Below are 12,921 nucleotides of genomic sequence, written 5' to 3'. Positions count from 1 at the left end.
TGCCTGGAGGCCCAGTGATATGGACCTCTCTTGTTAAATGCAAAGGCAGCTTTTTTGTTTTCCAGAAAATGTAAATTTGCAAGTTACAAAGGTCGAAAACAGACAGACAGTGAGCTACTGTTCATTACAAGTACATTCTCGAATTTTGTGATGATTTGTGTTGAAAGTTGCCTCAACAGATTTTGTGTCCAGTTCAGGAGTTGCAGAGGGCAGATTTTCAATTATAAAAATATCCTTGTCAGAGCTGAACCACTACTCTGAGCCCCCAAAAGGAAATCTTCAGCCTCCCCTGCCACGATTTTGCCCCACCCCCAATTGGGGAATGCCATGGGACAGGCAATTCTGCAGACTTAGCTGTCCAGTGGGTCCATAAATTGACACCAGTTCCTATCTGGAATAAGTGGGAAGATAGCCGGTGGCATTTAAATGCCGTCTGGGGTGTTAAAATACCACAGGCCTCTTTTATCCCGAGCAGGCGAGCTTTGCGAAGTAGTCCTCCGTTAAAATCAGGACCATAGAATACTGCAGGTGGGAATCACTTTTGATTTGTGAGTATGGTTTAGAAAAATAAAGAGTATTGCAATCAATTACTCCAATTAAATATTGGGAAAACTGAAGCCATCATTTTCAGCTCAAAACTCTATTCCCTGGCTACTGACACCATCCCTCTCCCTAACAACAATGATTAAATTAAACCATTTTAAACCAGTCTGTTCACAGCCTTAGTGTTGACCTCATATTCATGTCAATTTCCGCCTCCTTAACCTTGTCCTGTCTCAGCTCATCTGCTGCTGAAACACTCATTCATGCCTTTGTTACGTCTAGACTTTAGACTATTCCAATGCATTCCTGGCTGGTCTGCCATAAAATACCCTCCATAAACTTGAGAGATCCAAAACTTTGCTGCCTGTGTCTTAATTCGCACCAAGTCCTGTTCCCCTATCACCTCTACACTGGCTCCCGGTCAAGCAACATGCTGAATTTAAAATTCTCATCCTAGTTTTCAAATCCTTCGGTGGTCTCACTCCTCCCTATCTCTGTAATCTTCTCCAGCCCCACAACCCTCCAAGATATCTGCATTCCTCTAATTTTGCCCTCTTGTGCATCCCTGATTTTAATCCCTCCACCATTGGTGACAGTGTCTTCAGTTGCCTAGGTCCCAAGCTGTGGAATACCCTCCCTACACCTCTCCGCCTCTCTAACTACTTTTCTCATTTAAGACCATCCTTAAAATCTACCTCTTTGACCAAGCTTTTGGTCATCTGACCTAATGTCTCCTTATATTGCTCAGTGCCTTATTTTGTTTTATAATGCTCCTGTGAAGCATCTTGGGATGTTTTGTTGAATTAAAAGTGTGATATAAATACAAGTAGTTCTTATTAATACCCCCTTTGAAAAATTAATATCAAACAGTTGCAAAGAACAAAAGAAGTTTAATACTTTTTAAGACTTGTTTTGCAGAGTGAATGCTGATGATTTAATCAATTAAATCAGTGAGGGCAATTTTTTTGTTTTCATCATGTGAAAGAGCTGAATTTAACAAATGCATCCTTTTAATAGGTGCTTATTTGTTTGCAATAATATAAATTTTGGCTCTGTAGCAGATATTCCCTATGTTTCAGTGGTATCCGTCACTCCTCTAAGCAGATTGCATGTCCTCGAGAGAGCATCTTTACTGCCCATCATGTAATTAACTGATAGCATGCCTCAGGGATTGTAACAGTAAGCATTCTCGAGGTGGAGCTTGATAATGCAAATATCAAGTCGGCAGCCAACACCTCTCCCAATTTTTATTTCCACTCAGTTCAATCGTATGGATTTTAGCAAGGCTTTTGACATGGCAGACTGGTGAAAAAAATTAAATCCATGGGATCCAGGGAAATGTAGCAAGATGGATACAAAATTGGCTCAGTGGCAGAAAACAAAGGGTAATTGTTGACGGCTGTTTTAGCGACTGGAGGGCTGTTTCCAGTGGCATTCCGCAGGACCTAGTACTGGGTCCCCTGCTTTTTGTGGTGTATATTAACGATTTGGATGTAAATGCAGGGGCATGATCAAGAAGTTTGCGGACGACTCAAAGATTAGCTGTGTGGTAGATAGCGAGGAGGATAGCTATAGGCTGCAGGAAGATATTGATGGTCTGGTCAGATGGGCAAAAAGTGGCAAATGGCATTCAACTTGGAGAAGTGTCAGGTGATGCATTTGAGGAGGTCAAACAAGGCAAAGGAATACACGATCAATGGGAAAATACTGAGAAGTGTAGAGGAGGTAAGGGACCTTGGAGTGAATGTCCACAGATCCCTGAAGGTAGCAGGACCGGTCGATAAGGTGGTTAAGAAGGCGTAAGGAATCTGTTCCTTTATTAGCTGAGGTATAGAATACAAGAGCAGGGAGGTTATGCTGGAACTGTATAACTCATTGGTTAAGCCACAGCTTGAGTACTGTGTGCAGTTCTGGTCACCTCATTACAGAAAGGTTGTAATTGCACTCGAGGGGGTAGGGAGGAGATTTATGAGGATGTTGCCAGGACTGGAAAAATGCAGCTATGAGGAAAGATTGGATAGGCTGGGGTTGTTCTCCTTGGAACAGAGAAGGCTGAGGGGAGATCTGATTGAAATGTACAAAATTTTGAGGGGCCTGGATAGAGTGGGGGTGAAGCGTATATTCACTTTTGCAGAGAGGTCAGTGACTAGGGGGCATAAATTTAAAGTGTTTGGTAGAAATATTAGAGGGGAGATGAGGAAAAACTTTTTTCCCAGAGAGTGGTGATGGTCTGGAACTCACTGCCTGAAAGGGTAGTTGAGGCACAGACCCTCAACTCATTCAAAAGGAGTCTGAATATGCACCTCAAGTGCCATAAACTGCAGGGCTATGGACCAAATGCTGGAAGTTGGGATTAGAATAGGTGGATCGTTTTTCAGCCAGCACAGACACAATGGGCCAAGTGGCCTCTTTCTATGCCTGAAACTTTCAGTGCTTCTATGATTGTATAGCACTGAATACTGTCCGGCCTCATACCTTCCCCTGCCTTTCAAAAGGCAGAGATGCACTAGAGTGAGGCAAGGCCAATATTTTGATTTATTCGCAGTTTGTGAATGACACTGGCAAGGCTGCATTTATTGCCATTCCTAATCGCTCTGAGAAGGTGGAGGTGGGCTCCTTCGAACCACTGTGGTCATTGTTCTAATGATGCTCCCACAATAGTGTTCAACATGGAATTCCAGGGTTTTGCTCCAGCAATACAGTGAAGGGATAGACTTTGGATTGAGTGTTTTTCTTCATGTTTGTGTCAAGGTTGTGACGAGAGCTGGAACGAAGTGGGCTTGGCTGAATCCAGGCAGAGTTGACAAGCAGTTACAGGTGAGTAGTTGATTGATGGTATTATTGATGACTCCTTTCATCACTTGCATGATGGGAGGCAGCCAATGTGGCAGTAATTGGTTAGTTTAGATTTATTCTGCTTTTTGTGGATAGGACATACTAGAACAATTTTTCATATTGTTGGGTTGATACTTATGCCGTACTGGAACAATGTGGCTAGAGGGCAGCTAGTTTTGGTGTGCAGGTCATCAGGGCTACAGCTGGAATATTTTCAGCGCCCATAGCCTTTGCTGTGTGTCTACTCTGCTCATCTGCTCAATATCACTGTACACCCGTATCCATATGAGGCCAGCATCAAGACAGTGGAGCACTCAAATTGCAGAGGAAACTGAATGCTTCCAATTTGTGTGGAGCATGTAACCCAGGGGTGGGGGACATAATAAATCTTCCTAGCATTGTGAATCTACCATTCAGGGTCTCCCATTCAGACTTGCACTAGTCTAAAGGTACAACAAGGTTTAAATGTAGCCTAAAAGTGTGATGACATGGCTTGCATTGGATCGTGGGGCATTTTGCTGTGAGACTGGAGTTGGCAGAATGTCACTTGACCACTACCTCCTTGGAGGAGATTCAGTGACGGTAGTGCAGCTGAAAACGATTGGCTGCTTTTTACCATAGTGGCCATGCTGAATTTATTTCAGATAGAAAAGTGGTGCGAGGATTGCACAACTTACTTGTGGATTTCAACAGCAGAATTCCACTTTTTAGAGTCGTTGAGTCATTATGGCATAGAAGGAGGGCATTCGCCCATCGGGTCCATGACAGCTCTCTGTAGAGCAATCCAGTCAATCCCATTCCCCCGTTCTATCCCCATAACCCTGCAAATTTATTTCCCTCAACTGCCCATCCAATTGCCTTTTGAAATTATTGAACGTCTCCTCTTTCACCACCGTTGTAAGCAACAAGTCCCAGGTCATTACCACTTGCTGCGTAAAAGAAGTTCTTCCTCACAACCCCTCTGCATCTCTTGCCCAAAACCTTAAATCTGTGTCCCCAAGTCCTTGTACCATCAGCGAATTGGAACAGCTTTTCCTTGTGTACCTTATCAAAACCTGTCATAACTTTGTACACCTCTATCAAATCTCCTCTCAACTTCCTTTGTTCCAAGGAGAACAACCCCAGCTTCTCCAACCTAACCTTGTAGATATGAATAAATCAGCAGTCAAGGCTAGACATTACAGAGCCTTTTAGTTTTATCCTTTTATTACTTTTGTATCTGAATGCATGTAGCATTCGAAACAAAACAGATGAACTGATAGCGCAAATAGAAATAAATAAGTACAATCTGATAGCCATTACAGAGACATGGCTGCAGGATGACACAGATTGGGACCTGAATATTGACGGGTACGTGACACTTAGGAAGGACAGAAAGCTTGGAAAAGGTGGAGGGGTAGATCTGTTAATTAATGATGATATTAGCACATTAGAGAGGGATGACCTAAGTTCAGGAAACCGCAATGTAGAAGTGGTTTGGGAAGAGATGAGAAATGATAAATGGGAGTGGGTGTACAGACCCCCTAACAGTAACCACACAGAAGGACAGAGTATAAAGGAAGAAATAATGGGAGCTTGTCAGAAAGGTATGGTGATAACCATGGGGGATTTTAATCTACATATAGACTAGAAAAATCAGATCAGCAAAGGTAACCTAGATGAGGAGTCCATAGAATGTTTTCGGAATAGTTTCTTAGAACAGCGCATTCTGGAGCCAACCAGAGAGCAGACTGTACTAGACCTGGTATTGTGCAATGAGATGGGATTAATTGATGACCTCATAGTGAAAGTGCCCCAAGGTAGCAGCGATCATAATATGATTGAATCTTACATTCAGTTTGAGGGAAAGAAGAATGGGTCTAAGACTAGTATTTTAAACTGAAACAAGGGCAATTATGAGGGCATGACAGCAGAGCTAGCTAAAGTGAACTGGCAAATTAGGTTAAGGGATAAGTCAATAGAGATGTAGTGGCAAACATTTAAGGGGTTTTTCGGAGTACACAGAACAGATTCATTTCAATCAGAAAGGAAAAGTCCAAGGATGTCACCTGCCATCCGTGGTTAAATAAAGCAGTTAAAAATAGTATCAAACTTAAAGAAAAAGCCTATAATTGCGCAAAGATGGGAGGCAGGTCAGAAAATTGGACAGAATGTAAAAAGGAGCGAAGAGTGACTAAAAGATTGATAAGGAGGGAAAAATTAGAGTACAAGAGAAAGCTAGCTAGAAATATAAAAACAGATAGTAAGAGTTTCCATAGATATTTAAAAAAGAAAGGAGTTAACAAAGTGAGCATTGGTCCTATAGAAAGTGAGGTTGGGGAATTAATAATGGAAAATAAGGAGATGGCAGATGAACTGAACAGGTATTTTGCATCGGTCTTCACCATAGACGATACAAGTAACATCCCAGAAATAGCTGTAAGTCAGGAAATGGAAGGGAGGGAGGAACTCAAGAAAATGACAATCACCAAGGAAGTGGTTATGAGCAAATTGTTGGAGTTGTGAGCTGACAAGTACCTGGGTCCTGATGGATTTCATCCTAGGGTCTTAAAAGAAGTGGCTAATGAGATAGTTGATGCGTTGATTTTAATTTTCCAAAATACCCTAGATTCGGGGAAGATTCCATTAGATTGGAAAATAGCCATGTAACTCCTTCATTCAAAAAGGAAGGGAGACAGAAAGCAGGAAACTAAAGGCCAGTTAGCTTAACATTTGTCTTAGGGAAAATGTTAGAAGCTATTATTAAAGATGTTATAGCAGGGCACTTAGAAAAATTCCAGGTAATCTGACAGAGCCAACATGGTTTTGTGAAATCAAGTTTAACCAATTTATTGGAGTTCTTTGAAGAAGTAACATTGCTGTGGATAAAGGGAACCAGTGGATGTACTGTACTTAGATTTCCAGAAGGCATTTAATAAGGTGCCACATCCAAGGCTATTGTGGAAAATAAAAGCTCATGGTGTAAGCGGTAACATATAAAATGGATAGAAGGTTGGTTAGCTAACAGGAAACAGAGAGTAGACATAAATGGGTCATTTTCTGGTTGGAAAGATGTAACGAGTGGTGTGTCACAGGGATCTGTGCTGGGGCCTCAACTTATAACAGTTTATATAATTGAGTTGGATGAAGGGATCGAAGGTATGGTTGCTAAATTTGCTGATGACACGAAGATAGGTAGGAAAATAAGTTACCAAGAGGACATAAGGAAGCTACAAAGGGGTACAAATAGGTTAACTGAGTGGGCAAAGATCGAGCAAATGGAGAATAGTGTGGGGAAATGTGAAGTTGTCCATTTTGGCAGGAAGAATAAAAAAGAAGCATATTATCTAAATGGTGAGAGATTGCAGAGCCCTGATATGCAGAGGGATCTGGGTGTCCTAGTGCATGAATCGCAAAAGGTTAGTATGCAGGTACAGCACGTAGTTTGGAAAGCTAATAGAATGTTATCATTAATTGCAAGGGGAATTGAATACAAAAGTGGGGAGGTTATGCTTCAGTTATACAGGGCATTGGTGAGACCACATCTGGAGTACTGTGTACAGATATTGGTCTCCTTATTTAAGGAAGGATGTAAATGCATTGGAAGCAGTTCAGAGAAGGTTTACTGGACTAATACCTGGAATGGGCAGGTTATCTTCTGAGGAATGGTTGGACAGGCTAGGCTTGTATCTGCTGGAGTTTATGAGAATAAAAGGTGACTTGATTGGAAAATATAAGATCCTGAGTCTTGACAGGGTGGATGTGGAAAGGATGTTTCCCCTTGTGGGAGAATCTAGAAATAGGGGTCACTGTTTAAAAATAAGGGTTGCCCATTTAAAACAGGGATGAGGAGAAATTTTTTCTCTCAGAGGGTCGTGAGTCTTTGGAACTCTCTTCCTCAAAAGGCAGTGGAAGCAGTGTCTTTAAATATTTTTAAGTCAGAGGTAGATAGACTTGTGATAAGCAAGGGGTTGAAAGGTTATCGGGGGTAAGCGGGAATTGGAGTCATGATCTTATTGAATGGTGGAGCAGGCTCGAGGGGCCATGTGGTCTACTCCTGCTCCTAATTCGTATGTTTATCCCTGAAACCATTCTGGTAAATTTCCTCTGCACCCTCTCATGAACTTATTCTTCTCATATTCTTCCTCAAGTGTGGTGACATGACGATGCAATTCTCTAGTTGTGGTCTAACCAGAATGTTATAAAGTTTTAATAGAACTTCCCTGCTTTTGTACTCAATACTTCTATTTATGAAGCGCAAGATCCCATATGCTTTGCTAACTACTATCTCAACATGTCCTGCTATCTTCAAAGATCTATGCACATGAACCCCCAGGTCCCTCTGTTCCTGTACACTCTTTAGAACTGTGCCATTAATTTTATGTTGCCTCTCCCTATCCCTTCTGCCAAAATGCATCACTTCACACTTCTCAACTAAATTCCATCTGCCACTTATCTGCCCATTCTGCTAGCCTATCTATGTCCTGTTGCAGTCAATTTGGTATCATCCTCACTTTGCCACTCCTACAAGTTTGGTATCAGTGCCAAATTTTGAAATTTTACTCTTTTTATATATATATATATATATATATATATATGTGCATATATAATACAGACTTTATAAATGTTGTTGCCACATTTGTTGTCAGCAGCACCAAAACTTAAAAGGCTCTCAGTACAACATTCGACCGTTCATGGCAATAAGAAATGTGATTGGATTTGTTCTGTCGACTAAAATAAATCCCATTTACTTCAGTGACCAGATTACTTGATCAGCTAAATACTGGAATAGCAAATTTGCTGTTAAGACATTGGTTTTACAGGTTTCAATCTTGTTTTCGGTTTTCTCTTGTATTATTCCTTAGTATGTTTCTTTATCCATATTCTGGTAGCTCGGGGGAATAATACAATAGATCAAGTTAAATTGTCTGTCTGCATTGATTCCTGAGTGTTTTTTTACAGGTCAGCAGTTAAGCAAATAGAATTAACTTTGGAGGAGTTGAACTGTGGACTGTAGTTTTGTCAAGCAGTGCCCCTGTAAAGTCTCATTTTTTGTTATTCTTTAAAGTAACAGAATTAGTTACATTCATTAAGTTCAGTTCATTAAATTTATCTAACGTGAAGCTGACCCATCCAAGCCTAGAAAGTCCCAGGCTAAATCTTTACTCTGATACTGAGGTATCTGATTTCAATGGTAGAAGCACTGCACATAGTCTCAGAGCGCCTCGGCGACATCATCCCAAAAGCACGGCGTTAGATTCCACGTGTATGCTGACAACACTCAGCTCTACCTCACACCATTTCTCTCAACTCCTCCACTGTTGCTAAATTATCAGACCGCTTATCTGACATTCAGTACTGGATGAACAGAAATTTCTTCCAATTAAATATTGGAAAGAATGAAGCCATTGTTTTTGGTCTCTGCTGTAAACTCCGTTCCCTAGCTATCGACTCTGTTCCACTCCCTGGTAACAGTCTGACAGTAAGCCACTCTGTTAGCAATCTTGGTGTCACATTTGTTTCCGAGATGAGCTTCCAACCTTATATTCATGCCATCACTAAGACCACCTATTTCCACCTCCTCAACATCACTCCGTCTCAGCTCATCTGCTGCTAAAACCCTCATTCATGCCTTCGTTACCTCTGGACTTGACTATTCCAATGCACTCCTGGCTGGTCTCCCACATTCTACTCTCAGTAAACTCTCCGTCGAGCAACGTCTTGATCTTAAAATCCTCATCCTTGTTTTAAAATCGTTCTTTGGTCTCACACCTCCATATCTCTGTAATCTCCTACAGCCCCACAACACTCATTTAACTGCCCTCCTGTAATTCTGGCCTCTATGCTTCTTTGATTTTAATCGCTCCACCATTGGTGGCCGCGCCTTCAGTTACCTAGACCCCAAGCTCTGGAATTCCCTCCCTACACTTCTCTGCCTTGCTTTCCTCCTTTAAGACCCTCCTTAAAACCTACCTCTTTCATCAATCCTTTGGTCACCTGACCTAATATCTCTGTTCCCAATGTTCCTGTTGTTACGACCAAGGCGGGAGGAGTGCACTGTTTATTCGAGTTCCACTTCTCCACAGGTAACGACATATATTTAAATTTTTCCCCACTTACTGATACAGTCAATCACAGACTCTATTTTCATCCCAGAATAAAACACACCAACCAGGTTTCTTTAATAAACAACAAAATTGTCAGTTTATTATAAAACAAGTCTTAACCAGTAATGAAGCAAAGCATAAACGTACAGCTCGAAATATAAAACATCCCTTTATACCTGAGCCCCTCACCACACACACGCATGCACACACACACACACTGGTTAACTGGAAAAATAAAAGGGATTTGCGTTTTAGAGCTCTATTACAAAAAACCGACAAAAAAAACACATGGGTTAAATACTAGCAAATTCTTGAAGAAGAAAGAGAAGATATGAAAAGATGTCCTTTGTTTTGGTTTGGCGTCCCAAATGCGCATAGACAGCTGTTACTGGGATCTTCCTAGAACAGTTCCTTTCCGGTGGCGTTGAAGATCAGTTTGGGTAGGCTTCCAGGAAATGCAGCAACAAAGGTTTCAGACATAGGCCTTACAGGAGAAATGTGGCAACAGTTTAGCCTGCTTCTTACAATTGCTTCTCAGCTCCTCCAGAAATGGAAAACTGGCAGGTTCTTTTTCAAAGAGCTGGAACAGACTGAGTTAATGTGGTTTGTTTTTCTTGGAAAAGTGACTCCTTAACTCCTTTTTAAACCACTGTTCATCCCCAACTGCATTTTGTAACAATTCAAAGTGAAACCAAAAAGATTCCAGAAGCCAAGCCTCCTGACCTCTATAAATCTTGACCTGTCACTTCTCTGTAAACATCTTCCCTAAGTCAAAGCAACCCCTGTTGGGTAATTATTTGAAGACAGATGCCTTCCAGTAACCGCTTGTTTTCAAACCTCTCAGTGACCCTGGTAAAAAAAAATCCATGAATTCCTTTTCCGTTTTAAAACACAAATCTTCAAAATTAACAAAAATAATGGAAGCACTTGTAACACTGTAGAGCGCCTTGGGACCCTGGGTTGGAGAGGCGAAAATGAGCCAGATTGCCCATTCTTGATCACTGTCCAGTGACTGCAGCTCAAAGTCTTTGTGTGCAAATGTTGGGTGGGGATGTGATGCTTTAGTCAAATAGTTTGTCAACACTCTCTGTCAAGGTTCACACATGTAAATATCCACTTGGGTGAAGTACTAATAGCTTTGGGAATGCAGGGGAGGGGGCCAAAGCTGACGAGACAATAAAATGTAAACAAGTGAGCAGATTTTCTTCACACAAAAGAGATATCAATTAATAATTAACTATATGTTAATTACACAGCCTGAGGCCTTTACTTTGAAGCACCATTTCCAGCCTTTTGTAAGTTGCTGACATTATATAAATTTACCTTTTTCTACAAGAATCAAGCTGCTATTAAGATTTATATATGAGTCACAGCAAGTAGGGAATTTATTTTTTCAAACAATTTTTCATCCCTGCTCTCCTGAAGTTATTGGCCTGGATTTTCCTTGGTGAAGGCTGGGACTTTCGCCACCATTGAGGGCCGCAACAGCACTTGTGCCAAAACCCGGAAGTTACTATGTGCCTCAGAGGAGTGTAGGCTGATAGTTCCGCCGTTCCGATCCTTAAAACGGCAGGAACCAGTAGTGGGAAAATTTTGGCGGATTGCCCACAACTTGCATGGATTTTTTACATGCAACGAGTTAGGGCTGATAATCACAGATGCAGCAAAGCCTCGGAGTGTGGTTTTAAATGGGAGAGGGGGTGGCGAGGGAGTGCTGAACCTCTTACTTGAAGATCTATGAACCTGAGCAAACTCCAACCAACTACAGAAAATAAAATAATCCGGTCCCTTTTGATAAAGGTTGAGTAATAATTCAGGCCTAAACCTCCCAGCTGTAGGGGTCTGTCCCTCGGCTATTAACACCACCCAGCTCCTCTTTTTTTCTCCTGTTTCGATTATAATTGGCTCTTTCGAATTCTTCTGATCCATGAAGCCGTAAGGGTCGGGTGTTTCAGTCTCTCCCTCTTTCACAATCCCCCTGGGTCTGGGTATCCCTTTCTCTGTGTCTCAGTCTCGGGTTTCTCTCTCCCTGTGTGCGTGCGTGCGCGCGTGTGCGTCTGAATCCAGTCCCTAATTGTTTCTCTCTCTGGATCTGCTGTGTCGGTCTCTCAGTGTCTCTCTTCTCTCTCAGTCTCTAAACCCGGAACGAATGAAACCCATGGCACTTGGGCACTGCCACTCTAACTTGCACACCCTGCCAGTAGCTGCTCCAACCCGCCCCCCTCTCTGGTCCCTCTCTACTGAGCCGGGATTTAATACTACAAGAGCCGGTGGTAATGGAGGCTGGGGAGCTGTAAATTTTTTTTTATTAATTCATGGGACGTGGGCGTCACTGGCTATGCCAGCATTTATTGCCCATCCCTAATTGCCCTTGAGAAGGTGGTGGTGAGCTGCCTTCTTGAACCGCTGCAGTCCATTTGAGGTAGGTACACCCACAGTGCTGTTAGGAAGGGAGTTCCAGGATTTTGACCCAGCGACAGTGAAGGAACAGCGATATAGTTCCAAGTCAGGATGGTGTGTGACTTGGACGGGAACTTGCAGGTGGTGATGTTCCCATGTATCTGCTACTCTTGTCCTTCGAGGTGGTAGAGGTCGCTGGTTTGGAAGGTGCTGTCTAAGGAGCCTTGGTGCATTGCTGCAGTGCATCTTGTAAATGGTACACACTGCTGCCACTGTGCGTCGATGGTGGAGGGAGTGAATGTTTGTAGATGGGGTGCCAATCAAGCGGGCTGCTTTGTTCTGGATCGTGTCGAGCTTCTTGAGTGTTGTTGGAGCTGCACCCATCCAGGCAAGTGGAGAGCATTCCATCACACTCCTGACTTGTGCCTTGTAGATGGTGGACAGGCTTTGGCGAGTCAGGAGGTGAGTTACTCGCCTCAGGATTCCGAGCCTCTGACCTGCTCTTGTAGCCACGGGATTTATATGGCTACTGCAGTTCAGTTTCTGGTCAATGGTAGCCTCCCAAGATGTTGATAGTGGGGGATTCAGCGATCATAATGCCATTGAAGGTCATGGGAAGATGGTTAGATTCTCTCCAGTTGGAGATGGTCATTGGCTGGCACTTGTGTGGCACGAATGTTACTTGCCACTTATCAGCCCAAGCCTGGATATTGTCCAGGTCTTGCTGCATTTCTACACGGACTGCTTCAGTATTTGAGGAGTCACAAATGCTGCTGAACATTGTGCAATCATCAGCGAACATCCCCACTTCTGATCTTATGATTGAAGGAAGGTCATTGATGTAGCAGCTGAAGATGGTTGGTCTTAGGACACTACCCTGAGGAACACCTGCAGTGATGTCCTGGAGCTCAGATGATTGACCTGCAACAACCACAGCCATCTTCCTTTGCGCTAGGTATGATTCCAACCAGCGGAGAGTTTTCCCCCTGATTCCCATTGACTCCAGTTTTGCTAGGGCTCCTTGATGCCATACTCGGTCAAATGCTGTCTTGATGTC

The 12,921-nt window shown here is 42.6% G+C and overlaps 1 protein-coding gene across 4 annotated transcripts in view; it reads left to right on the top strand.

Annotated features, from left to right (window-relative positions):
• Positions 1-12,921, top strand: part of ptprea (protein tyrosine phosphatase receptor type Ea) — a 308,394-nt gene that overhangs the window by 54,933 nt on the left and 240,540 nt on the right. Inside the window, exon 2 of one of the 4 annotated variants that reach the window (XM_068052728.1) lies at positions 3,295-3,360. The exons of the other annotated variants lie outside the window; for them this stretch is intronic. The gene's annotated coding sequence lies outside the window, so the exon portion shown is untranslated. The remainder of the gene's footprint in view (positions 1-3,294; positions 3,361-12,921) is intronic. 4 annotated transcript variants of the gene reach the window in all.

The sequence above is a fragment of the Heterodontus francisci genome, chromosome 20 (assembly GCF_036365525.1).
Source record: "Heterodontus francisci isolate sHetFra1 chromosome 20, sHetFra1.hap1, whole genome shotgun sequence".
In the NCBI taxonomy this organism is placed as follows: domain Eukaryota; kingdom Metazoa; phylum Chordata; class Chondrichthyes; order Heterodontiformes; family Heterodontidae; genus Heterodontus; species Heterodontus francisci.
This window is presented reverse-complemented; position numbering and strand designations above follow the sequence as displayed.